At 41.5% G+C, this 24,944-nt stretch overlaps 1 pseudogene; it reads left to right on the top strand.

Annotated features, from left to right (window-relative positions):
• The first annotated feature begins 5,671 nt into the window (after positions 1-5,671).
• Positions 5,672-5,823, top strand: LOC112297674 (U1 spliceosomal RNA; annotated as a pseudogene).
• Positions 5,824-24,944: the final 19,121 nt, after the last annotated feature.

Here is a 24,944-nt window from a genome sequence, read left to right as displayed (position 1 = left end):
TAAAAATATTCCATCACTTCAAAGAGAAAAACAAACTCTTCTCCTTTAGGTACTGTTAATGAGCACACACTTTACCTGTGTAAGCCTAGCAAGTTACAAATTTGGGACACAAGTAATATCTATCTTTGTCTCATTTATGTTATAAATAGAATAAACCCTCTTTATTTTAGAGTTGTTCTTTTTTTACATGAAAAAAGGACAAAAATGCAATAAAATATTTAAATAATTGCGAAGTTGTTCTCTCCGGGCAGCAGAAGCAGTTCAGCCAGAACTCAGCTGTTGACTGAAAGTCAGTTCTCACGCGGGAGATGGGCTGTTTGTCTGTTACCATACATGAAACGTGTTTTATGGGTGTTAGTGAACAACATAGAAAGTACACGTTGTACTTTCTTGGTACAGGAAAATTGACAACTGTTTATAAATCATGTTTGGGATAAAGGAGACAAAAAGCTAAAGTCTGAGTAACAAATTAATATCATGAAAATAGATGGATTGAAAGATTAAGAATAAATTAAACATTAAGGACTTAAAGTAAAATAACACCAAACTAATACCAAAAAATAAACACTTAATTTTGTTTTAAATAATGAAAGTCAAAATTCAAGGCAAGGGAGATAGACTTGAAGGGAGATGGACTAGTGAGTGGAAGAAACATTCCATTTCGTAAAAGCTGCAAAAAGTATAAAATACCTGCAAATAACCTTAACAAGAAATATACAGGCTCAAGTCTGTACATTGAAGACAACAATAATGCCACTGAGAGACACAAAAGAAGCTGTAAATAAATGAAAAGACTTACTTTGTCTTTGAATTGGATGAAGTGATAGTGGAGAGATAGTCACTCTCCCTAAGCGGATCCACAATTGTGGCCCCTATAAAATAAAGCTATTTTTGAAAACAATATGTACTAAAATTCATATAAAAGTAGCCAGAGAAATTTTGAGGAAAAAAAAGAATGAGGAAAAAAAAGAATGAGGAAAGGGTTGCTCCTAACGCATAATAAAGTGTATTTTACAGATGTTTACTTAATGGATTGGTCCTACATGTGACTAAACAGACAGATCAATAGAGCAGAATACAGAACCTAGAAATAAATGCACATTGCTATGGGAACTACATGATGAAGGTGGCATTTAAAGTCCGTGGAGAAAAGATGAATTGCTTAATAAATACTACTTGCAAAATTAGTAGTTGGTTATCTGGGAAAAATAAAGCTCTTCTTCCTCAATCCTAATTCTCAAAATGAGTTCCAGATAGATTAAAAACTTTTAATGTAAAAACTGAAACTGCACGCAACTAGAAGAAAGCATAGAAGAGTTAAAAAAAAATAAATCTTAGACTGGAAAAGACCTGACTTAAGCAAGAAACAAAAATCAAAAGTCTTATTTGAATTTACCTGCAAAGCATAAAAATTAATTTACCTGCATAAAAACCCTACATTTCTTCCTGTCAAACAATGATTATAAAACCAAAAGAAAACCCAGGGGAACAGTATTTTCGGCACCTATGACAGAAAGCATCCTCTTTGGAGGGCAATGTGACAGCATCCAGCAACACTCCCAAAGCAGCTAGCTTTGGCCTTACAGTTCTACTTCTAGAACTTGGTCCCACTCTGATGTGTATGTGTTAATACACATTTCACTGAGGTATGTTTGTAATAGGAAGAGGTCAGAAATAACTGATGTGTTCTATAAAAGGGGAACAGATTCAATACATGATGTACATTCATAATTCATGTTATTTGTGCAGCTCTTACAAATGCTAGGGTAGCTCTTTGTGTGCTGATATGAAATAATCTCTGATATAGGGTTCAGAAGAAAACAGGCCTGGACTGTGTGCACAGTAAGTTTATGTTGGTTCAATAAAAGGGGAGGCATATGCTTTTAGAGGGACCATTAGATGCTGCCAACACCGTTGCCTTGGGAGACAGAGATGAGGGGACCAGAGGTCTTGCTTGCTTTTCATTGTATACCTTTTATTTATCTTCCACCTTTATCATAAGCTTTTATTACTTTTCCAATTTAAAAAGTTAATAAAAATTAAGGAAAAAAAGCAGGAAATTTTTACCTTAAAGAAACATAAGGAGCCCTGGCTGGTGTAGCTCAGTGGATTGAGCACGGGCCTGTGAATGAAAGGGTTGCTGGTTAGATTCCCAGTCAGGGCACATGCCTGGGTTGCAGGCCAGGTCTCCAGTAGGGGCGTGTGAGAGGCTACCACATACTGACGTTTCTCTCCCTCTCTTTCTATCTTCCTTCTCCTCTGTCTAAAAATAAATAAATAAAATAAAATAAAAAGAAATATAAGGAAATTAAAGTAGAAAGATAACATGGAAAACAAACAATAGCCATTAAAAAAAAACTGATAATCTTGACAAATGGAGATACAGAACTATAAAACCAAATATGACATTGATAAAACAGGGAGCTAAGAAAAAGGTAGGAAAAAGGTAACAGGTAGAGGAGGCAGAGCTAAGAGTCTTCTGTGGAGCCTCTGAGTTGGACGTAGGTGCCCACGGAGCCCCCACCAAGGATGCCTGAAGCTGAGTGACACTCAGCCCAGGTGAGGCCCAGAAGCTGAAAAGCACAATGAGGGCAGAGGGTCTGGGCCAGGGGTAGGGCCTGCGTGTGGCAGATCTGGGAGCTCCTCCAGACCAGCTCTCTCCGGCACCCAGCCTGTGGTTTGGAGATCGATGGGGGTGTAAATGAAGGACTGTGTCCTCAGACCACCCAGTTCCAATGGCAACAGTGGGCTTGGACAGGGTGTTGAGGGTGTGGGTCTGGACGGAGAGCTGGCAGCATCCAGGGAACAGCCTCTGTCACACAGTGCAGGACCCGTTTTTGATAGTGATTCCATGCGACAAAGAGCAGTGGCCCCAGTGGTCTTGTTGAGCTCCAGCCCTCTCCTCTGTCCAGGAACAGAAAGCCCCATTTGAACGCCTCATGTGGGTGGAACCCCTAAGAAGAAGACTGGATCTTTGGTAATTGGAACAATAAAGGAGATGGACTGTATTTGGAACCTAATGTAGATGTGTGAGTCATATAATAACTGGATGAAGACAAGTGAGGGGATCGTCCAGAATGAGAGAACTTTAAGCTCTAAAGTTAGGGAGTTAGGGTCTCCTGTAGTGGCCCCTTTGGTCCTAGGTGGGGATGGTGGGTGAAGAAGGGAGGAAAGGGACAGAAAGAGATCCGGAAAGCCTTGAGCTCCCCCTTCAGGGTAAAGCGCACACCACGCTTTTGTTAAAGGACAGGGCAGCAGTGCTCAATGTTCTGAGAGTGGGGAAGGGCTTGGGGTTCATGACGTCGAAACTATTTTCATAACAATATTAAGACATTATTTGACTTTTCATTTTGTGGACATTTGCACAACCCTTGAGTACATGGCTTTTAATATTCTATGTTACCAACGGGATGTATGCCTAAAGCACGTGTACCACCAAGGTGTGCTGCTGCCTTGAGCAAAACCACTTGGGTGGTCCTTGAGTTGTGAGTTAAATTCACTGCTTTTTCCATGAAACATCATTTTTAAAAGAATGACTGTCACATGACAGACGAACATTCACACTTGGGCATTTAGCAGGTATTTTCTTGCAATCATTGAAGTGAGTCTCTCTGACTTCAAGGAAAACAATGAGAAGAATGTGTTGTTAATTTTAAAATCTGAGCTTTGAAGGAAAAATTGTAATTTAAAAATACGTGAAGACTTTTCTGATGAGATCAGCAGTGAAACAAATGTAATTTTTGATAATGGATAACAAAAGGTAGGGACATTTGAAAGATCTGCATATCTCAGTGAACTCATTTTCTAAACAACCAATGCATGATGTTACAGGATCATGGTGGGCAAAAGATCCATACAAAGTGCAAGATAAACCCGCTGTAATGGGGCAGAGTCTGAGAAGTTCATTGACAAGGTGTCAGATTCCACACTGTAACTACCTGAAAGAAACTATATCTACTTGAGTGTGCTCTCAAAGAAGAATGTGTACAGTCATCAGGCTACTAAAAACACTCCTTCCTCTCCTGACTGCTGTGGCTCAGTTAGTTGGAGCACTGTCCTGCAAAGCAAAAGGCTGCTAGTTCAATTCCCACTTGGGGTACATGCCTGGGTAGTGGGTTCAGTCTTCTGAAAGGGTGCATACACTGATCAATGTTTCTCTCCTTCTCTTTATTCCTCCCTTCCCCCTCTCTAAAAATAAGTAAAAACTTAAAAAAAAAAACCCACTCCTTCCTTTTCCAAATGTATTTCTATGTGAGATTGGATTTTCTTCATAATCTTCAGCACATATCACAACTGATTCCATATCGAAGTAGATATGAGAATCGATTGTCTTCCTTTAAGCCAGTCATTAAAAAGATGTGAAAATTATGTGAATCACTGCCACCCTTCTGACTAATTTTCTTTTGCTTTGGAAAATATTGGGCTTTTCCATAAAAGAAAAGTTTAAAAAATGTTAACATGTAATTTTTAAAATCAACTAATAACTGAATAAATAAATATTTTAGATTTTTCTGTTTAATTTCGATTATGGTAAATATCAGTAGATATAGCCCATGTGAACAAAAGCTTCTTGGGGGGGGCGGTCTTCAACAACAACAGTTGTGATAGCAAAGAGGTCCTAGGACCAAAAACTTTGAGAACCAGTGGTCTGAAAGTAATACCAGTGGGTCGGTCTGGCAGGATGCACATGGGTTTCTACTGTTCTAGGGTTTCCTTTAGTAGGCCTCCCTTGGGTCTGCTCTTCCAGCCCCCTGAACTGAAGCCACAGTCTGAAACGCTGAGTAGATTCTGGCATGGTGGCCAGAGACCTACTTAGCTCAGGATCCTTTCTACCCACTTAAAAGATTTCTGCCTGAGTGAGGTAGGGTGGAGGGAGGCAAGGTGAAATACATTCAGTCCTGAGATGGCAGTTAGGCACATGAAACCCTTTTAATTCTGCCAAGGAGATTTGGGAGGGAGTTAGGAAGTGGAGACAGCACAGAGATCAGGTAGCATTTGATCCTAATCTTGAGGGGCAGGTCGTGTTTGTCCTGGCAATAGAGCACACACAGATCTGAAACAGTCTTAGGCACACTGACTTCATCCTGGTGAAAGCATGTTCGTAAATCCTTGTCTTCTTTGCCTACTCTTCTTTCCATCTCTCTCTCTTCCCATTACCAAGTATTATTCCCACGACTCCTTGGCATGCCTCAGAATAAGGCTATTATCAGAAATGTCATTAGAAATACCCTGCAGGATTTGAGGCTGAGAGTAAAGGCTTAAGATTTGATGTTAGCACAAACCTCCTGTGAAAACATCCTAGGACAGAACTCAGTTGGGATTTTGGCTTTCCCTTCTCTTTATTCTGGGATCTCGAGCAAATTACTGAAACACTTTAAGCCTCAGTTTCCACATCTGGAAAGTGGACACAGTAACACCAACCCCTCAGAACTGTTTAAACAATTAATCACAAACATATGTGGAAGTATAGTGCCCAGGACCAGTCATTCATGCAATGAGTATCAATTTCTGTCCTTTCTTTCCCACTTCCTCCCTCCACCCCTGCAGAGACACTCGGACCAGGCTTCCAGTCAGGAAACGTGCCTTCCGAGAGGACAGAACTGTCATGGCTTTAGATCCTGGGTGATGGTAGGAAGTTCACTAGACTTGAAAAGACAGTAGGTAGCGTATCATACTTACCTGGCAGGGGAGATGCCCTGATCGCAAAGGTGGTTTTCCCAGGGCCAGGCTTATCCATTGCACTCCGGATGTGCTGGCCCCTCCGATTTCCCCAAGTGTGGGAAACTTGACTGCATAATTTGTGGTCGTGGGGGAAAAACCCAGAATATGTGCTGTATGTAAAGTGCCATTTCAGTGATTTCTGTTAGTGGCAAGTCAGCGATTGCACAGTTTTTGCTGCTACTGGAATGTGAGGCAGGATAACCAGCACATATTGGCCCTGGTTAAGGCATGTACTGAGAGCAGAGCAGGACCATTCATCTGTTTTGCCGACATTGGATTCTGGATTTTTTTTTTAATTCATAATAGTTAGACAGAAGGCACCCACTGAATACAGGGTCCTACCCTTGGGGCTGCATGAAAACAACAAAGGGATTCACTGAGAATTGTTGAAATTCCTTCAGATAGAACAGGAGCTACATGCAGTAAATATCTGTACAGTTAACCTGGAAACAATACTAAAATATTATAAATAATTTCCCAGGGATTCTGGTTTCAATGTCCAATTTCTTAATGGATGTTGCTTTATTATGTCAGAGCACTTAATACTATTTGTAGTGAGCTCTCTTCTCGGCATAGATGACTGCTCCAAATTTAAGAACAGAGTCCTCTCCCATAGTATTCCAGAAACCTGCTGCTTCTATTTCTACCAAAGATCCGTTACTACTTATTTCCCAGTGATAGTCCTCTCCTTCCTGTTTGTATTCTCACTCCTTCCTTTCTTCCCTCTCTCCCTCCCTCTCCACCCCCCGCACCCCCCCCTGCCCCCCGCCTGCCACACACACCTTCTCTTCTGTTCCTCTAGCTCTTTCTCTTCTTCCCTCTCCTCTGCATTAGTGGCCCCGGGACTGAAGTCAAAGTCTTGACCCTGTAGTCAGCTGCTCTTATTTCCACAGTTCTGTGCCCCGTGGAACTATTAGTGAACTGGGGTGGAGGAAAGGCTTTATCTAGCTCACTCTTGGGTAGAAAAAAGAACTTCCTGCTTTGGGGAAGAAGCTGAAAATGGAAACTCATTCTGCCAGAAACAGGGTCATCATGACATTTCCTGTTTAATACCACTTAAAAACTCCCACACTCCCATCCTCCGTGACTACATGTAAGTGCCAAAGTATATAGAAATATCTTGCCTGTCTTTATAGTACATATAGTCATAAAATGAATTTCAGTTTGCATAGCTCCTTAAGATCAAGAAGCAGTGGCTGGCAGTATGGTCTCTTCAGAAGTGACTGAAAGTGAGCCCTGACCAGTTTAGCTCAGTGGGCTGGGCGTCATCCCACAAAGTGAAAGGTCACCAATTAGATTTCCCATCAGGACTCATGCCTGGGTTGCAGGCCAGGTCCACAGTTGGGGGTGCGTGAGAGGCAGCTGATCATATATCTCTCTCCCACTGATGTTTCTCTCCCTCTCTTTCTCCCTCCTTTCTCCTCTCTCCAAAGTAAATAAATAAAATCTTTTTAAAAAAGAAGTAGAATTATGAAAATCAGGTAAATTACTTCTAAGTCTCATCTCAGAAGAGAGGGAAGGAGACTCTCCTTCCCCCCTCTCTCTAAAAATATATAAAATCTTTAAAAACAAAGAGAAATGACCACAAGAGAGATAGGAATAAAAAAGCATTGCTTTTTACTAAGAGGAAGCAGCTAGTGGGAGCATACAGAATAATGTGTGTACGCTTGTATACTCTCCTCCACATACCTAAAGCTCTGCCCCTTACTACATAACAGGCTGAGACAAAAAAAAATGTGGCCCACATGAAAGAACAGATCAAAGCTCCCCAAAAAATACAACTAAGCAATGAAGAGACAGCCAACCTATCAGATGCAGAGCTCAAAACACTGGTAATCAGGATGCTCACAGAAATGGTTGAGTATGGTCTCAAAATAGTGGAAAGAGTGAAGGCTATGAAGTGAAATAAAGGAAAATGCACAGGGAACCAACAGTGATGGGAAGGAAACCAGAACTCAAATCAACAGTTCTGACCAGAAAGAATAAATAAACATTCAACCAGAACAGAATGAAGAAACAAGAATTCAAAAAAAATGAGGAGAGCCTTGGCTGGTGTGGCTCAGTGGATTGGGCACCGGCCTTTGAACCAAAGAGTCGCTGGATTGATTATTCCCAGTCGGGGCACATGCCCAGGTTGTGAGCTGGGTCCCCATTGGGGGGCACATGAGAGGCAACCATGCATTGATGTTTCTCTCCTCTTTTTTCTTCCCTTCCCTTCTCTCTAAAAATAAATAAATAAAATATTTTTTAAAAAATGAGGAGAGGCTTAGGAACCTAGGGACAACTTTCAATGTTCCAACATCTGAATCATAGGGGTGCCAGAAGGAGAAGAGGAAGAGCAAGAAATTGAAAACTTATTTTAAAAAATAATGAAGGAGAACTTCCCCAGTCTGGCAAAGGAAATAGACTTCCAGGAATTCCAGGAAGCTCAGAGAGTCCCAAAGAAGTTGGACCCAAGGAAGCACACATCAACACACATCATCATTAAGTTACCCAAGATTAAAGATAAGGAAAGAATCTTAAAAGCAGCAAAAGAAAAGGAAATAGTTACCTACAAAGGAGTTCCCATAAGGCTATCAGCTGATTTCTCAAAAGAAATCTTACAGGCAAGAAGGGGCTGGAAAGAACTATTCATACACTTTACAAAGTGTTCCCCATGACATTTCCAGCACCTACTCAGCACTGTACATAGTTATTACAGTAACATTGACTACATTCCCTATGCTGCACTTTACATCCCCATGACTACTGTATAACTACCAATCTATACTTCTCAGTATCTTCACCTTATTCACCCAGTCCTCCAACCCCCGCCCCTCTGGCTACCATTAGTCCATTCTCTGTATCCATGACTCTGTTTCTGTTGTTTGTTCATTTATATTGTTCTTTATATTCCAAATATAAATGAAATCATAGGGAATTTGTTTTTCTCTGTCTGACTTATTTCACTTAGCATAATAATTTCTAGGTTCATCGAAGCCGTCCCAAGTGGTAAGTTTTCATTTTTTATGGCCAAACAATATTCCATTGTACATATGCACCTCAGTTTTTTTGTCCACTCATCCATTGATGGGCACTTAGGTTGCTTCTATAGCTTGGCTGTTGTAAATAATGCTGTAATGAACATAGGGTGCATATATTCTCTCTTGATACTTTTAAGATTGTTTCCTTGTCTTTAACTTTTGGCATTTTAATTATGATGGGCCTTGTTGTGGGCCTCTTTGGGTTCCTCTTGTTTGGGACTCTCTGTGCTTCCTGGGCTTGTGTGTCTATTTCTTTTGCCAGGTTAGGAAAGTTTTCAGTCATTATTTCTTCAAATAGTTTTTCAATTCCTTGCTGTCTCCCTTCTCCTTCTGGTACCCCTATTGTGTGAATGTTTGAGCACTTTATGTTGTCCCAAAGGCCCCTTAAACTGTCCTTATTTTTAATTTTTTTTCTTTTGCTGCTCTGATTGGGTGTTCTCTATTACCTTAGCTTCCAAATTGCTAATTCAACCTCCTGTTTTATTTAATCTACTGTTGATTCCTTCTCATGTATTTTTTTAAAGATTTTATTTATTTATTTTTTAGAGAGGGGAAGGGAGGGAAAAAGGGTGGGACAGAAACATCAATGTGTGGTTGTCTCTCGCACGCCCCCTACCGGGGACCTGGTCCACAACTCAGGCATGTGCCCTGACTGGGAATTGAAAGGGCAACCCTTTGATTCGAAGGCTGGTACTCAATCCACTGAGTCACACTAGCCAGTGCCCTCTCTTATATTCTTCACTGCAGTTATTTTATTCTTCGTTTCTGACTGGTTACTTTTTTATGTTTTTCATCTCTTTGTTGAAGTTCTTATTGAGATCATTGATCGTTCCTATAATCAGTGTACTGAACTCTGCATCTGCTAGATTGTGTGTTTCCAGTTTCTTTAGTTTTTTTCTTTGAGTTTTATTTTGTTCTTTCACTTGGGACATGTTTCATTGATTCCTCATTTTGGCTGCCTCTCTGTATTCCTTTCCATGAATTAGGTAGAGCTGCTACAACTCCCAGTGGGGGGGGGGGGGGGCGGGGCAGGATCTCATGCAATCACCAGAGTGGGGCAAACAGTGTTAGCTGGCTTAATGGAGACTTAGATATGGTGCACATATAGCCTAGGCTGAAGGAGCTCAACAAAGGGACAATAGCTTCTGCCAACACTTCTATCTGGGAGAAAGCTGCCCCTCCAGCACTAATCCTGAGGCCAGACCATACAGTTTCTGCCCATATGTCCCTGGTGCCTTTCAAGGTGCTGCCTCAGTGGTAGATTTCAGAGCTAGTGAGTCCAGTCTGTCAGTGAGCAAGTCCATGCATGGGCCCTTTAAAAGGGATGCTGCAGACTCTGGCAGCTTTTTTCATTTAGTTACAATGTCCTCTCGTTTTTGCTGCCAGAAATTATGGAGACTTTTTTTCCCCAGCACTGGATCCCTGCACTGGGTAGCCCCATTGGGACTGGGACTCCTCCCTCTTCTGGGGAAATCTCTGCTGCTGATATTTCTCCCAATTTTTAGCCACCACACTGTGGATGTGGGACCAATCCACTCTGTCTTTGCCTCTTCTACCGGTCTTGGCATGCCTTCTTCTGTGTATCCTCAGTTATAAGACTTCTGCTCGACTAGACCTCGGTGGTTCTCAATGATTGTTCTATAATTTAGTTGCACTTTTGAGGTGGCCACAGGAGAAGGAGAGTACATTGTTTAACTACTCCCCCATCTTGACCAGAAACCTCTAACTGAGATTTTTACTTTCATATGTTTTCTTATCACTAGTTACTACCTTTGTATTTTAAGACCAGTTTAATGATAATGAATTCTTTTAACTTTTGCTTCTCCATACAACTATCATTCTCAATTCTCTATGAAAACTTGTCAAGTAATATTGGCTGAAAGTTTTTTCCTTTCAGCACTTTAACTATATTATGCTACTCCCTTCTGGCTTGCAAAGTTGCTGCTGAAAAATCAGCTGATCTTATGCAGGTTCCCTTGTACATAACTAGTTGGTTTTTTCTTGCTACCTTTAAGATAGCCTCTTTATCTTTAATTTTGACATTTTAATTATAATGTGTTTGGTGTGGATGTCTTTAGGTTCATCTTAAGAATCTCTGTGCTTCCCGGAGCTGAGTATCTGTTTCTTTCCCCATGTTAGAGATGTTTGCAGTCATTATTTCTCAAATAAGTTTTCTACCCTTTTCTCCTCTCATCTTTCTCTGAAATTCTTATGATTCAATGTTATTCCACTTGATGTTGTCCCTTAGGTCCCTTAAACTATCTTCACTTTTTCTTTTTTAAGTATATTTTATTTATCATGTTATTAGAGTTGTCCCATTTTTTCTCTACCCTTTATCCACCTGCAACCACCCTCCCACCAGTGTTCCCCTACCTTAGTTCATGTCCATGGGTTGTACATATAAGTTCTTTGGCATCTCCATTTGCTATACTATTCTTAACCTCCCCCTGTCTATTTTGTTCCTACTAGTTATGCTACTTACTCTCTGTACTTTTTACCCCATTCTCACACCTCCCACTCCTTCCTGATAACCCTCCCTGAAATCCCATTTCTGTGATTCTGTTCCTGTTTTAGTTGTTTACTTAGTTTGTTTTTGTTTTTCTTTTAGGTTCAGTTGTTGAGAGTTGTAAGTTTGTTGTCATATCTTCACATTTTAAAAATCTTTTTATTTTTCCTGCTCTGTTTGGGTGATTTCCACTGCCCTGTATTCCAGGTCACTGATCCATTTTCTCCTTCATCTAGTCTGATGTTGAACCCTCAGTGTATTGTTCAGTTCAGCTATTGCATTCCACAGGTTTATAGCTTATGTTTCATGCTTCATTATATTTTCTCTTTGTTGAAGTTCTCATTATGTTCATTCATTCTTCTGAGCTCAGTGAGCATCTTCATGACCATTACTTTGAACTTTGAACTCAGTAATTAGCAGATTACTGAGGTTTTTACCTTGTTTTTTTATTTTTTTTTATTTGGAACCTATTCCCTGGTATTTTTGCACAGCAACACACAACCAGCATGCTGAGTCATGACCAGAGCACACCACTAAGATGGTACAGGGATGACGGTCATGGAAGGAGAGAAAGGGATTACCTGTGTGAGCACGTGGGGTTCGGTTCCAGGGATTATTTGCTGACTCAGTGTCACTAGGATTTCTGCTCTGGAGGTAGAAAGTCTCACTTCCTTCTTATCCAGGAGAGAGGATAAAGCAAGTTGCAGAGTAACAACAGTTTATAAAATGTGTCCATAAAAAGGAAAAACTACTTTGTGTTTGTACTCAGATTGGGCAGGCTGCTAAAGTATTCCATCCACCAGGACAATACACAAGCCAAGTTAGAAAATCAGAAGTAATTTCGGTCAAGTCAGTGTAGGAGAGTTGAGTACCAAAAATCACTAGTCAGTCTTGGATTTGATTGCAAACAAGACAGCCTAATTCTCACCCTTGTTGAAGATAATCAGGGATGAGAAAGAAAAAGAAGAAACCGTGGCTTCTGGCCAACAAGCAGAGGTCAGATCTAGGTACTAGGTGCTCTTGGGGATCCTGAAGTGAGGCAGTAAGCTTCACTTTCTTGAAGTTTCATCCCCGACACTGGCAGTGAGAATGAAAAATTTTCCAGCTCTTTCAAAAAAAATATTCACAAGTAAATTAAGGTATACTAAGGGCAACAGATCAGTACATGAGGGCCATTGAAAAGAGCTTATTACTCACAGTTGCCAAGAGTAGTGGGTACATACCACGCATTGGGGAAGGGGGCACGTGGGGAAGTGCCAGGGCTGATCAGGAGGCAGAGGGAGAGGAAGGAAATGTTGAAGAGAGCTTTTATTGTGATTCCTGTGGGAATGAATAGGTGAGACAAGCCCAGGGTAGGGGCACCGATCCAGCAACACCTCCAGACTTCTCAGATTCTCAGGATTGGAGATGTCTCCACATTGGCTCTGGTTGTCTTAGCCTGAGTCATTTTGTGGCCAAATGCCCTTGTGAAGGCAAAGAATAATAAATGCAACCCTCTGTCATCTGGGTAGACACAAAGACCCTGGAGGAGGGAGGAATTAAGTCCTTAAGATAAAGTATCTTTCCCTTCTGGTTTTCAAAGAGGAACATTGCTGGAACTCTCAAGGGAGTGTCTTCAGAGGTCCTGGAGAGAATCCTGATCAATTGGAAGGAGAAGAGACAGAAATGGGGTTTGGGCTGAGACAAAGCACCTCTGCGGGGCACAATAAAAATGTCTCCTTTCCTGGAAGAGGCCCACGGAGGTCAAACTTGGTGGGAGGGATGCAAAACTGTATGGGTATGCCTTTGACCCTTTCTTCTTCCCCTCTTTTCCTGCCACCTCCCACCTCCTTGTAGAACACTTCCAGGCTCTAGGGACCTATTCTGTGCAGAATCTTTGTGCTACCATAATTATAGAGTCCAGAAAGGATAAACTCACAGATAGAATAAAGAGATAGCAGAAAAGAGAGGAGGGAAGGAGGAAGAGGAGCCATGTGGTCTGGGCCTCAGATGGTTGAGAGTGTCAGAAGCAGGATCTTTGGAAACTGTGATAGAAGCTGTTGGGGGTGAAGGGAGAGAAAGATGAAGAAATATAACCTTTTATAGATGTTTTACTGTGTTTTAAAAAATGCTTTCTCTTTAAAGTTCTCTCAAGAGACTAAATACAGGTTTGGACTGCTTTCAACCCTACTTTTATATCAAGCTGTTACTTCTTGGAAGGTGACACCATGCCAGGACTGGACCATATTGGAGTCCCATGTTTATATGAGTTACATTGTATTGAGCTGTGTGTTTTTATAAACTATAGTCAGCAATGATTTTGCCGCTATCTACTTTTTATAGAAAAGCAAAAAAAATTATTTTTGGCTTTTACATTTTAGAACAGAGAGAAGCCTGGGTATCACTTGTAAGGAAATGGATGCTCTGGTTTCATCTCCCTTCCCAAGTGTGCAAGTGCAGACCTTCTGTTTAGATATCAAGCCAGAGGTAAAGAGGGCCTCTCCTCCCCGCCCACCCCCATCCCCCTGGGAAAAAGCCAAACAGATTGGAGGAAAAGTAAACAGTGAACAGCAGTCCTTTGGTCTAAGGGTTGCAGAATGACTAAAAGGATGGTTTGGTGTCCTGGCCAGGGGTTTTAGTAAGTTGGAGCATCATCCCATACACTGAAAAAACAAAAACAAAAACAAAAATGGTTGCAGGTTCGATCCTCAGTCAGGGCATGTACCTAGGTTGCAAGTTTGATCCTTCATTGTGGGGCGGGGTGTATGGGAAGTGACAAAACAATGTTCTCTCTCTCTCTCAAATAAATAAATATATCCTGGAGTAAAGATAAAATAAAAGGGGGTTATGGCCTGGCTCCCTTTCTCTGCTTTATTCCACGGGTTTCTTTTCACTCAACTGTCTTAACTGAGTGACTGTTCCAGTTTTAAAATGGAGCACAAAGTCTGTGTCACTTTTCTCAGCCAGAGAGATCTGGGCGCTTTTGTTTTGGATAGCAGTATTGTCATGCCAGATGTAACTTACTCCTGGCGAATGGGACAGCTAATGATGAATTCTGAACAGGAGGCCCATGCAGGAGACGGTGCACACGGAAAGGAAAATGTGCTGCGTGTGTAAATAGTTAAGCCAGCAGAGAAGCGCTTTCTGGCACCTCTGATGGAAAACTGCTGTTGAAAAAGAGACACCCCACCCCCTGTAGCAGTTTAAAGTCAAAAGAGTAGCTGCTTGTTACTTTTCATTTTCAATGCTGAGGGGATCAATTAGAACCTTCAGAGCTCATTCCCCAAGGCCCTGGTCTGAGCCTGCTGACTCAGGAGGGGCAGGCAGTGCTCCCTCCGGACAGCAACACTTCTTAATTGGTTTGAAAAATTGCAGCTGGATTTCAACAGCTGCTGCTCTGGGCCGGGTCAGGAGCCAGGAGGGATGGGAGAGCAGGATGACTACGCTCAGCCTCACGCCTTCCAATCCCTGCGGTGACTTTTATGCATCACTGTTCTTTTCCTTCCCCCTTAAGTTTATTCCTGGGAGCTGCCTCCAACCCTCTAAATATTCCTTGAAGCCTGATCACGTGACATAACCTCTTTTCATTATTGGTGATGCCTTTCAGGAGGCAGCATCTCCCCTCTGAGCCTGCCAGGCCTGGCAAGTCATTAGTGAGACAATTCCCCTTCCTGTGTCTCTGCCCCAAGCCCCAGCAGGCAGCCCTCTTCTATTTTTACCTTTGATTTAATGCTTGCCATCTTGTTTTCTCTTTAGCATTTGTCCTCTGTTCTTTAACTGCTCCCTTTTCTGCATGAGAGCTCCTTAAGTACACTTACTGCCGCCGACTCTCCAGGCGTCTGAGGAAGCAGGGCCACTTCTGGGGTGGAGGCGACTGCCTGACTCACTGACTTATGGCTTGGAAAATGAAGAGCTCTACTTGTTTAGCCTTGTTTCATCATCTATAAGTGAAGAGGGTTACATCAAATCAATTTGTTCTCAAATTTTTTGTTTTCTTTTAGCAGGTAAAAATTTTATTCAGAGGAAAAATAGCAGGAAAGATGTCCTACAGAGGCCTGCTCACTTGGCTCATGCCTCTAGCTGACACCTCTCCCCAGACCACAGCTCAGAAATCAGCAGACTGGATGCTCCCCAAGGCCCCCGTAAGCTCTAACAGTCTGGATCTTGTGACTTGCAGTTGTTAAGACGGGCCCTAGGAGAAGAAAGAGAATCTGCAGCACGGCAGTCTTGTCCTTGCAGGTTGTGCCCGGGCAGATGGATGGGGGACAAGAAAAAAGTAAACATTGTTACCACCAATGGCAACTGCTCATGCAGGGTGGCTCTGTAGTCTCACTTTCCCTAAAATCAACTTGGGGGAAACAAAGGTGTGTTTCCAATCATCCCTGGCCTACCCAGGGAGAGGTGGTCAAAGAGATTAGCTACATGGTGGTTTTCGCACTTTTTTCAGTGGTAAGTTATTAAAAGGTTTTTAAATATAGACTCAGCATGATATGATGGACCCAGTTAGAAGGTTTACATGTTTAAAAAACTCTAGTATTATGTTGGAGAGTAGATTGAGAGGAAAGCCTGGAGGCAGGGAAAACTGCAAAGCTCATTCACTAGTCTTATTGAGGAATGAGATGTCCAAGAGTATTGAAATCTTATGTCCCCACAAAACCTGATACAAGTTTATGAATAGCAAAAGTTCTGGTCAAGATGGCAACATAGGCAGACAGGCTCACCTCTTCTCACAATCACATCAAAATTACAGCTAAATATATATAATGACCATCACTCAGAACCATCAGAAAATGAGCTGAATGGAAGTCTGACAACTATGGAATTAAAGAAACCACATCCATCCAGACTGGTAGGAGGGGTGCAGATGCGGAACGGCTGGTCCCACACCAATGTGTGGTGGATAAAAATTCAGGAGGGATATCAGGAATGAGGAGTTCCAGCCCCACACCAGGCCCCCAGCCCAAGGTTCCAATGCCAGGAAGATAAGTGCCCACAACTTCTGGCTGCAAAATCCAGCAGGGATTGAAATCAGTGGAGGAAACGTCTGAAGCCCCAGGCAGTTCCTCTTAAAGAACCCACACATGGACTCATCTACTCAGACTCACTCCCTCTGAGCTCCAGCATAGGGGAAGTAGCCTGAAAGGCACCTGTGGCATACAGGGAGAGGCTGAAGTGTCAGGTATGGGGTGAGCAGAGGCCATTGTCCCTTTTCTGAGCCTTCCCCCAACAGAGCCACAGAGCCAGCAAGCTGGTGCCATATCTGAGATTCCATCAACCTGGCTAACACTGTTTGACCTGCCTTGGAGATCCACAGAAACTCCATTCCACCCAACTAACCACTTACTGGCCCACCCAATCTGCTTTTTCCATATGAATGTTTGGTCTTGGATCATACTGTACAACTTGCTAAATCCTCTCAAACAAGCAAAACTGGCCTCAGTGAGCCCCAGGATGGGCACTAGCAGCAACCAGCCTACCTTCACAGCTTGGCCTCGCCCAGGAATCTCCAAGCCAAGCACAAGTAGCAGCCATCTCAGACTGCTTTATAGTTCAGGCAGGGTGCCTGGGAAAAACTTAGGCTGGGGCTAACCTTGGCTTGCAGCACCAGGAAACCCCAGGGCCAGTGCACCCAGTGGATAGCTATGCAACATATTGGAGCACCACCACCCTGCCCCCACACAGCAGATCCTCCACAGAGGGCAGAGGTGGTGGTAAGGGTCACAGCCAATTCTTGCAGCTGACTGGCCTATGTAAATCCCTCCTATTGACCTGCCAATAGCAACCAAAGCTCAAATGCAACAGGAGGGTATACTCAGCCCACAAGAAGGGCACCTTGAATACCCAACTTGGGAGATAGGGGAGGCTGTGCCACTGGACCCTACAGGACACCTACTACATTGGGCTACACTACCAAGACGGGGAGTCATAGCAGCTCTACCTAATACATAGAAACAAACACAGGGAAGCTGCCAGAATGAGGAGACAAAGAAACATGGCCCAAATGAAAGAACAGATCAAAACTCCAGAAAAAGAACTAAACAAAATAGAAATAAGCAATGTATCAGATGCAGAATTCAAACAGTGGTTATAAGGATGCTCAAGGAACTTAGTGAGGACTTCATCAGCATAAAAAAGATCCAGTCAGAAATGAAGGATACACTAATTGAAATAAAGAACATTTTACAGGGAAACAACAGTAGAGTGGATCAAACCAAGAATCAAATCAATGATTTGCAACATAAGGAAGAAAAAACAACCAATCAGAACAGCAAAAAGAAAAAAGAATGTAAAAAAATGAGGATAGTGTAAGGAGCCTCTGGGATGACTTCAAGAGGTCCAACATTCACATCAAGAGAAAGAGCAAGAAATTGAACATTATTTGAAAAAATAATGAAAGAAAACTTTAATTTGGTGAAGAAAATAGATGTGCAGGTCCGGGATCCACAGAGAGTCTCAAACAAGATGGATGCAAAGAGGCCCACTCTAAGACACATCATAATCAAAATGCCAAAGGTTAAAGATAAAGAGAAAATCTTAAAACAGTAAAAGAGAAGATGTTAAATTACTTACAGGAAAATTCCCATAAGACTGTCAGCTAATTTCTCAAAAGAAACTTTTGAGATAGTTTCCCAGACAAGAAAAACTAAAGGAGTTCATCATCATCTAAACCACTATTATATGAAATGTTAAAGGGACTTATTTAAGGAAAGAAGAAGATCAAAACTATCAACAATATAATAGCAATAAATACATATCTATCAACAATTGAATCTAAAAAACAAACTGAGCAAACAAGAACAGAGACAGAATAATGGATACAGGGAATATTTTGATGGTTGCCAGATGAGAGGGGAGTGTGGGGGAATGGGTGAGAGGTTAGGGGATTAAGAAGTACAAATAGGTAGTTACAGAGTAGCCATGGGGATGTAAAGTACAGTATAGGAAATGGAGTAGTAAAGAACTTACACGTATGACCTATGCACATGAACAATGGTGGGGGGATTGCGTGAGGGAGTGGGAGGTGCTGGGTGGAGGGGGGCAAAGGGAGAAAAATAGGGACAAGTATAATAGCATAATCAATAAAATATGATTTTAAAAAAGAGTATACATAGCAGCATGATTCATAGTAGCAAAAATGTGGAAACAACTGTAATATCCATCAAGTAATGAATGGATAAAGAAAATGTGGGTTATCCATATGATGGAATATTACTCAGCCATCAAAAAGAATAAAGTACCAATACTGATACGTGCTACAGGATGGATGAACCTTGGAAACATTATGCTGAGTGAAAGAAACCAGTCACAAAAGAGCACATGTTAGATGATTCCACTATGTAAAATCCAGAGCAGGCAAATCTATAAAGACACAAAATAGGTTTTAGTGCTCCTCAGGGAGAGGTGAGGAGGGGGAATGGGAAGTGAATGCTAATGGTGTGGGCAAGAAAAGGGTTCTGTAATAAGTCTAACTGAAAGTAACCTCATAGGGTGAGGTGATCATAAATTCCTAAATGAACAGGTCATGGTGGGTAGTAACCCCTCTGGCCTATAACTTCTCTAGTAAAAGGTAATCTTTGTCTTAAACAAGCCCTGTCTATTGTTTTGTACATCTAGGTTAACACACCTCTGAAATGCCTCTTTTTCAGACCCCTCGGAAGCATAACCACACTCAAGGGAGCACATGATCTTGCTCACTATCTTATACTGAATCATAGAGATTTCTCTAACCTTCCTTACATTTCCTCCTTAATTCCAAATGTATAAAAGAAACTGAAAACTGTCTGAGCTGCAGAGTGTAAGGAGGTGAGTCATGCATGAGTCCTGAGAGGGCCTGGGCGGTGCCATGAGCTGACAAGACTTGCCCATAACCCCAACAGTCCGAAGTGCCATGCAAACAGCCCCTACTGCACCTCAGACTTCTGCCTGGGGGTTGGGGGGAGAGGCGGGGCAAAGAGTATCCAAGCAGGTGGAGGCTGCTGCATCTGCCCAGCTACTGGGAAATGTCAGTTTGGAACACAGACTCACCGCCATGTAGGGACCTGGGTCCCGGGACACGTACAAGTGGGAATGCCGCTGTGGCTGTGGTTCTCAAGTGGGGGTGACTTTGTCCTCAAGGAGACGTTGGCAATGTCTGGAGATACTTTCTGGTTGTCACAGATTACAGTGGGGGTGCTATTAGCACCTAGTGGGTAGAGGCCAGGGATGCTCAGGAGAGCACCTCCAACAAAGAATTATACAGGTGCTTCAAATCTCAATAGTGCTGAGCCTGAGAAAGCCTGATTTATTGCAATGTTTCCTCTATAATTGAAAATCACTGTATATTTCTAGATTCTTGAAGCAGAAGTAAACTTTGAATAAATAAAATGGCTTAACTTTAGGACAATTTCATCAGTTGATTCTCTTTATTAACTAGGGAAAAAGCCAGCAGTTACAGTTTCTTGCTACTTACAATATACACATTTTTTTCTGAGTTGAGCAGAGCCCCAATGACATTAAACAATTATGTAAAAAAAGATCAGTCACAAAATTTCTTTATTATATTGATCAATCAAAATAATCTTACATAAAAGATATATTTTATCTCTTTGCTTATTGATAATTGTGGCTTTTTTCTTTTCCTACTGAAAAAGAATATATATATATATATATATACACATATACACACATACATATACATATGTACATATGCTGATGTTTGTATATATTTTCAAATTGGCTATAATTTGTGATCCCAACTTGGCTGTACAAATGTTATTATTTATGAATTAGATAATATGCACCAGATATGTTTATCAAGTATTTAATATTTCATTCAACAATTTTATGAGCATTAATAAACCATGAGCCATCTTGCAAGGTACTGTGATTTCTATCTCATTGTGAGGGAAGCAAAGACATAACAAGGTGGGCATGAGTGGTTTTCTCAAAACTATAAGAAGGATCAAGTTCCAAATATTTGAATATTTCTATCCCTTCAGTCTTTGTATACAAAATAACTTTAAAAATAATTACTTTTTAGTTTCAACAGCTAAACTTTTTATTTGCTCTGTATCTTAAAATTAAGTTTTATGGAGGTATAATTTATATGTAGTAAAATTAAAATATACAATTTGATGAATGTTAGAAAACAAAATTCAATTGAGTGAATTTAAATACCTGTTGGCTTTATTCAACAACTCATGAATGAGACAGCCTGAAGTCTAGCAGACAGAAGGAGCTCCGAGGAGCTGTGCTAAGTGAGAGACTTCTACAGGCAGAAGGGAGCAGGAACAGTGAAGTCCTACCAGCAGGTTGGGTTTACAAGTTTATATTCCTTCAGCGGATAGCAGGGTCTATCAGGGAGGTGATTGATCTATCAAGTGCAGGAAGAAGATTCCTGATTGACTGGTTTAAGATTCCATTTCTAGGAAAGCCAAAACTATAATTCAGTTAAGTCTCAGTTTGGTGATGTGGAGCTTAGCAAAAGCGATTCCCCTGGCACTCAGATCAGCTCCTCCTCAAATCTCTGCCCCTGGCTTACTTCTTTCATCCTCACCCTCACCTGGGTATAGCCACCTCCTAGCTGGGCCCTGGTCTTCCCCTCTTCATACCATGCTTCACATTTAAAGTGCTTTTTCTACAACACAGATCATGTCATCATGTCACTCCCTTGCTAAGAACCCTTCAGCGACGATGCACAGCTATCAAGACAAGAGCAGCTTTTTCACTTGGCAACAGGCCTTTCTCTGCCATTACAGTCGATCCTCATCATTCACAGATTCCATATTGGCCAGTAGGTCTACTCTGTAGAATGGATTTATAACGCCAAAATCAATACTCCTGGTGCTTTTGCAGTCATTCGCAGACATGTGCAGAGGGGGGGGAAGTGTCACTCCTCCAATGCATGCATTCCCAGCAGAGGTTGACAAGGTGATGCTCTGCTTTTCATTTCAGCTCGTGCTATAAGCAAGTGTCTTTTTCATGGTCTAATTAGTGACAAATTTTTCATATTTTTGTGCTTTTTGTTGATAATTTTTCTGTTTAAAACGGCCTTGAAATAATAGTGCTGAAGTGCTGTTTAGTGTTCCTAAGGGTAAGAAAGTTGTAATGTACCTTACGGAGAAAATACCTACTAGATGACTTTCATCCGGGCATGAGCTACAGTTCTGTCAGCTGTATGTTCAGTGTTAACGAATCAACAGTCCAGTTTATCCAGAAAAAGGAAGAGGAAATTCACAAATCTGTAGATAAAGCAACTCCAGAAAGTGCTAGAGTAATATCTACAGCAGTCCCACCATACCCGAAGCTTCACTTTCTGCTGTTTCTGCCAATTCTGCTTCAACTGGAGTCCGAAAATATTATATGGAAATTTCCAGAAATAAATAATTCAATAAACAATTCCTAAGTTTTAAAACGTGCTTTTCTGAGTAGTGTGGTGAAACACATGGCATCCTGCTCTGTCTGTCCCAGGACGTGACTGATCCCCGTGTCCAGCTCATCCATGGTTATCAGATCAATTGTCACATTATCACAGGGTTGTGTTCAAGTAACCCTTATTTTACTTCATAGTGGCCCCCAAAGCTCAAGAGACTTGATGCTGGCAATTTGGATATGCCGAGAGAGACCATAAAGTGCTTCCTTTAAGTGAAAAAGTGAAAATTCTCAAATTAATAAGGAAAGAAAAAAAGTCATATGCTGAGGTTGCAAAGATCTACAGTAAGGACCAATCTATCTGTGAAATTGTGAAGAAGGGGAAATAAATTAACGCAAGTTTTTCTGTTGCACCTCAAACTGCAACAGGGTGATAACTGCTTACTTAAAATGAGGAAGGCATTAAATTTGCAGGTGGGAGTCTTGAACAGAAAATCTGTTCTGATTGACAGCAACGTGTTGCACCAGAAAGCATTAAGCCTGTAATGAAGACTTTAGCAAAAAGTCCCCTGAAATGAGAGATCACATTCACATAAATTTTAATAGAGTACATTATTATAATTGTTCTTTTATTATTAGATATCAGTCTTAATCTCTTACTGTGTCCAATTTATACATTAAACATCATAGTTATGTATGTACAGGAAAAAGACATAGTGTAAATAAGGTTTGGTGCCATCTGCTGTTTCAGGCATCCACTGAGTGTCTTGGAACATGTGCTCCCATGCAGAGTGCATGATGAAGCTAAGGAAAAGATGAAAAGCAGAACTTCTGGTCAAGATGGAGGTGAAGGTAGATATGCTTTGCCTCCTTGCGCAGCCATAAGAAGGACCACAACTAATCTCAAAGCAAACAAACAAAAAACCCCACAGAACTGCCAGAATATCAAACTGTATGGAAGCCCAAGAACCAAGGATTTAAAGAAGCCATATTCATGCAGATGGGTAAGAGGGACAGAGAGAGGGAGCTGGGGCTGGAGAGGATGCAGTGAGGCAGTGGCAGTGGTGGCTGGCAGAATGGGCAGTCCACATTCACATGTGGTGGGTGGATAAAAATCAGGAGAGATCCCTTGGGGGCAAGCAGTCCCAGCTCCAGGCAAGACTGTGCAGCCCGGGTTCCAAGCCTGGGAAAATAAAACCTCATAACTTCTGGTTGTAAAAATCAGTGGGGGTTGGGGTGGTGGAGAAACTGCTGGTCTCTCAGGAGAGTCTGTTTAAAGGGCACACATAGTCCTAAAATGTATGCAAACCCACCCACTCTGGGAACCACCACCAGGGCAACAGCCAGAGGGGCACCAGTCACATACAGGAAGTAGGGGAAGTAACTGGAAATTGGGAAAGTGCCAAGCAAGCGTCCCTCAGCCAAGCAATGGCATTATCCCCTCACTGACCCCTCTCCCCCCAACAGAGCCACAAAGCAGTGAAGTGGGTTGTCCCCCCAACCCCGTGAATACCTAAGGCTCTACCTCATACAACTTACAAGTGACTAAGACAGGGAGTCAAAGTAGCTCTACCCAATACACAGAAACAAACACAGGGAGGCTGCCAAATTGAGGAGACAAAGAAACATGCCCCAAATGAAAGAACAGGATAAAACTCCAGAAAAAGAACTAAACAAAATGGAGATAGCCAACTATCAGATGCAGAGTTCAAAACACTGATGATGAGGATGTTCAGAGAACTCATTGAGTACAACAGAAGCATAAGGGAAGAAATGAAGGCTACACTAAGTGAAATAAAGAAAAATCCACGAGGAACCAACAGTGAAGGGAAGGAAACCAGGGTTCAAATCAATGATTTGGAACATAAGGAAGAAATAAACATTCAACCAGAACAGAAAGAAAAAGCAAGAATTCAAACAAATGAGGATAGTATAAGAAGACTCTAGGACATCTCCAAAAGTGCTAACATCCCAATCATAGGGATATCAGAAGCAGAAGAGGAAAAGCAAGAAATTGAAAAACTTATTTGAAAAAATAATGAGGAAAAACTTCCCCAATCTGGTGAAGGAAATAGACATATAAGTCCAGGAAGCACAGAGAGTCTCAAACAAGTTGGACCCGAAGAGAACCACACCAAGACATATCATAATTAAAATGCCAAAGGTTAAAGATAAAGAGAGAATCTTAAAAGCAGCAAGAGAAAAGCAGAGAGCTACCTACAAAGGAGTTCCCATAAGACTATCAGCTAATTTCTCAAAAGAAACTTTGCAGGCAAGAAGGGAATGACAAGAAGTATTCAAAAAGATGAAAAGCAAGCACCTACAACCAAGATTACTTTATCCAGCAAAGCTATCATTTAAAATTAAAGGCCAGATAAAGTACTTCCCAGACAAGATAAAGCTAAAGGGGTTCATCATCACCAAGTCATTATAAAAGAGACTCATTTAAGAAAAAGATTCAAACTATGAACAGTAAAATGACAACAAACTCACAACTATCAACAACTGAACCTAAAACAAACAAAAAAACAAAAAAACAAACTAGGCAAACAACTAGAACAGGAACAGAATCATAGAAATGGAGATCATTTGGAGGGTTAACAGCTGGGTATGGGAAGGGGGAGAATGGGGGAAAAGGTACAAGGAATAAGAAGAGTAATTGGTAGGTACAAAATAGACAAGGGGAGGTTAAGAATCGTATAGGAAAGGGAGAAGCCAAAGAACTTATATGCATGACCCATGGACATTAACTAAGGGGCGGATTGCTGGAGGGAAGGGGGGTGTGGGTGGAGGGGCAAAGGGGGAAAATTGGGACAACTGTAATAGCATAATCAATAAAGTATACTTAAAAAATGAAAAAGCAGCTAAATTTGTAGATTCGTGAGATGACAACTGATGTAACAAGGGATAATGAGCAGTGTTTTGAGGAAAGCCAAAGAAATGTATGGCCAGGAAAATGTTAAACCTTTCTCAGCTACTGCTGACTGAGTCGCACTTTTCAAAAGGTGATATAGTGCGGAAAGCATTATACTTGCAAGTCAGGCAGGCTCTGCAGATCAGGAGGCTGCAGAAGAACTTATAAGACACCTTCTAAGTGCTGTACAGGAAAAGGTTATGTGGAAGGGCGGGTGTGCAATGCTGTTGGGACTGGCTTCTTTTACAAGGACATTGGCAAATGAATCTATATAATAAAATGGGGTTTGGGTTATACATACATATCGAGGGTGGCAAAAAAACACACCTCAAGATATTTCTTACGTTGCACTTTTATTTTTTAAATTAGCATATCATGCCATGTTTGATTGATTCTGTGTTTCTATGTCTGGTACTTGGCACAGAGCCTGGCTCTTAGTCAGGAACAGCAA

The sequence above is a fragment of the Desmodus rotundus genome, chromosome 3 (assembly GCF_022682495.2).
Source record: "Desmodus rotundus isolate HL8 chromosome 3, HLdesRot8A.1, whole genome shotgun sequence".
Lineage (NCBI taxonomy): Eukaryota > Metazoa > Chordata > Mammalia > Chiroptera > Phyllostomidae > Desmodus > Desmodus rotundus.
This window is presented reverse-complemented; position numbering and strand designations above follow the sequence as displayed.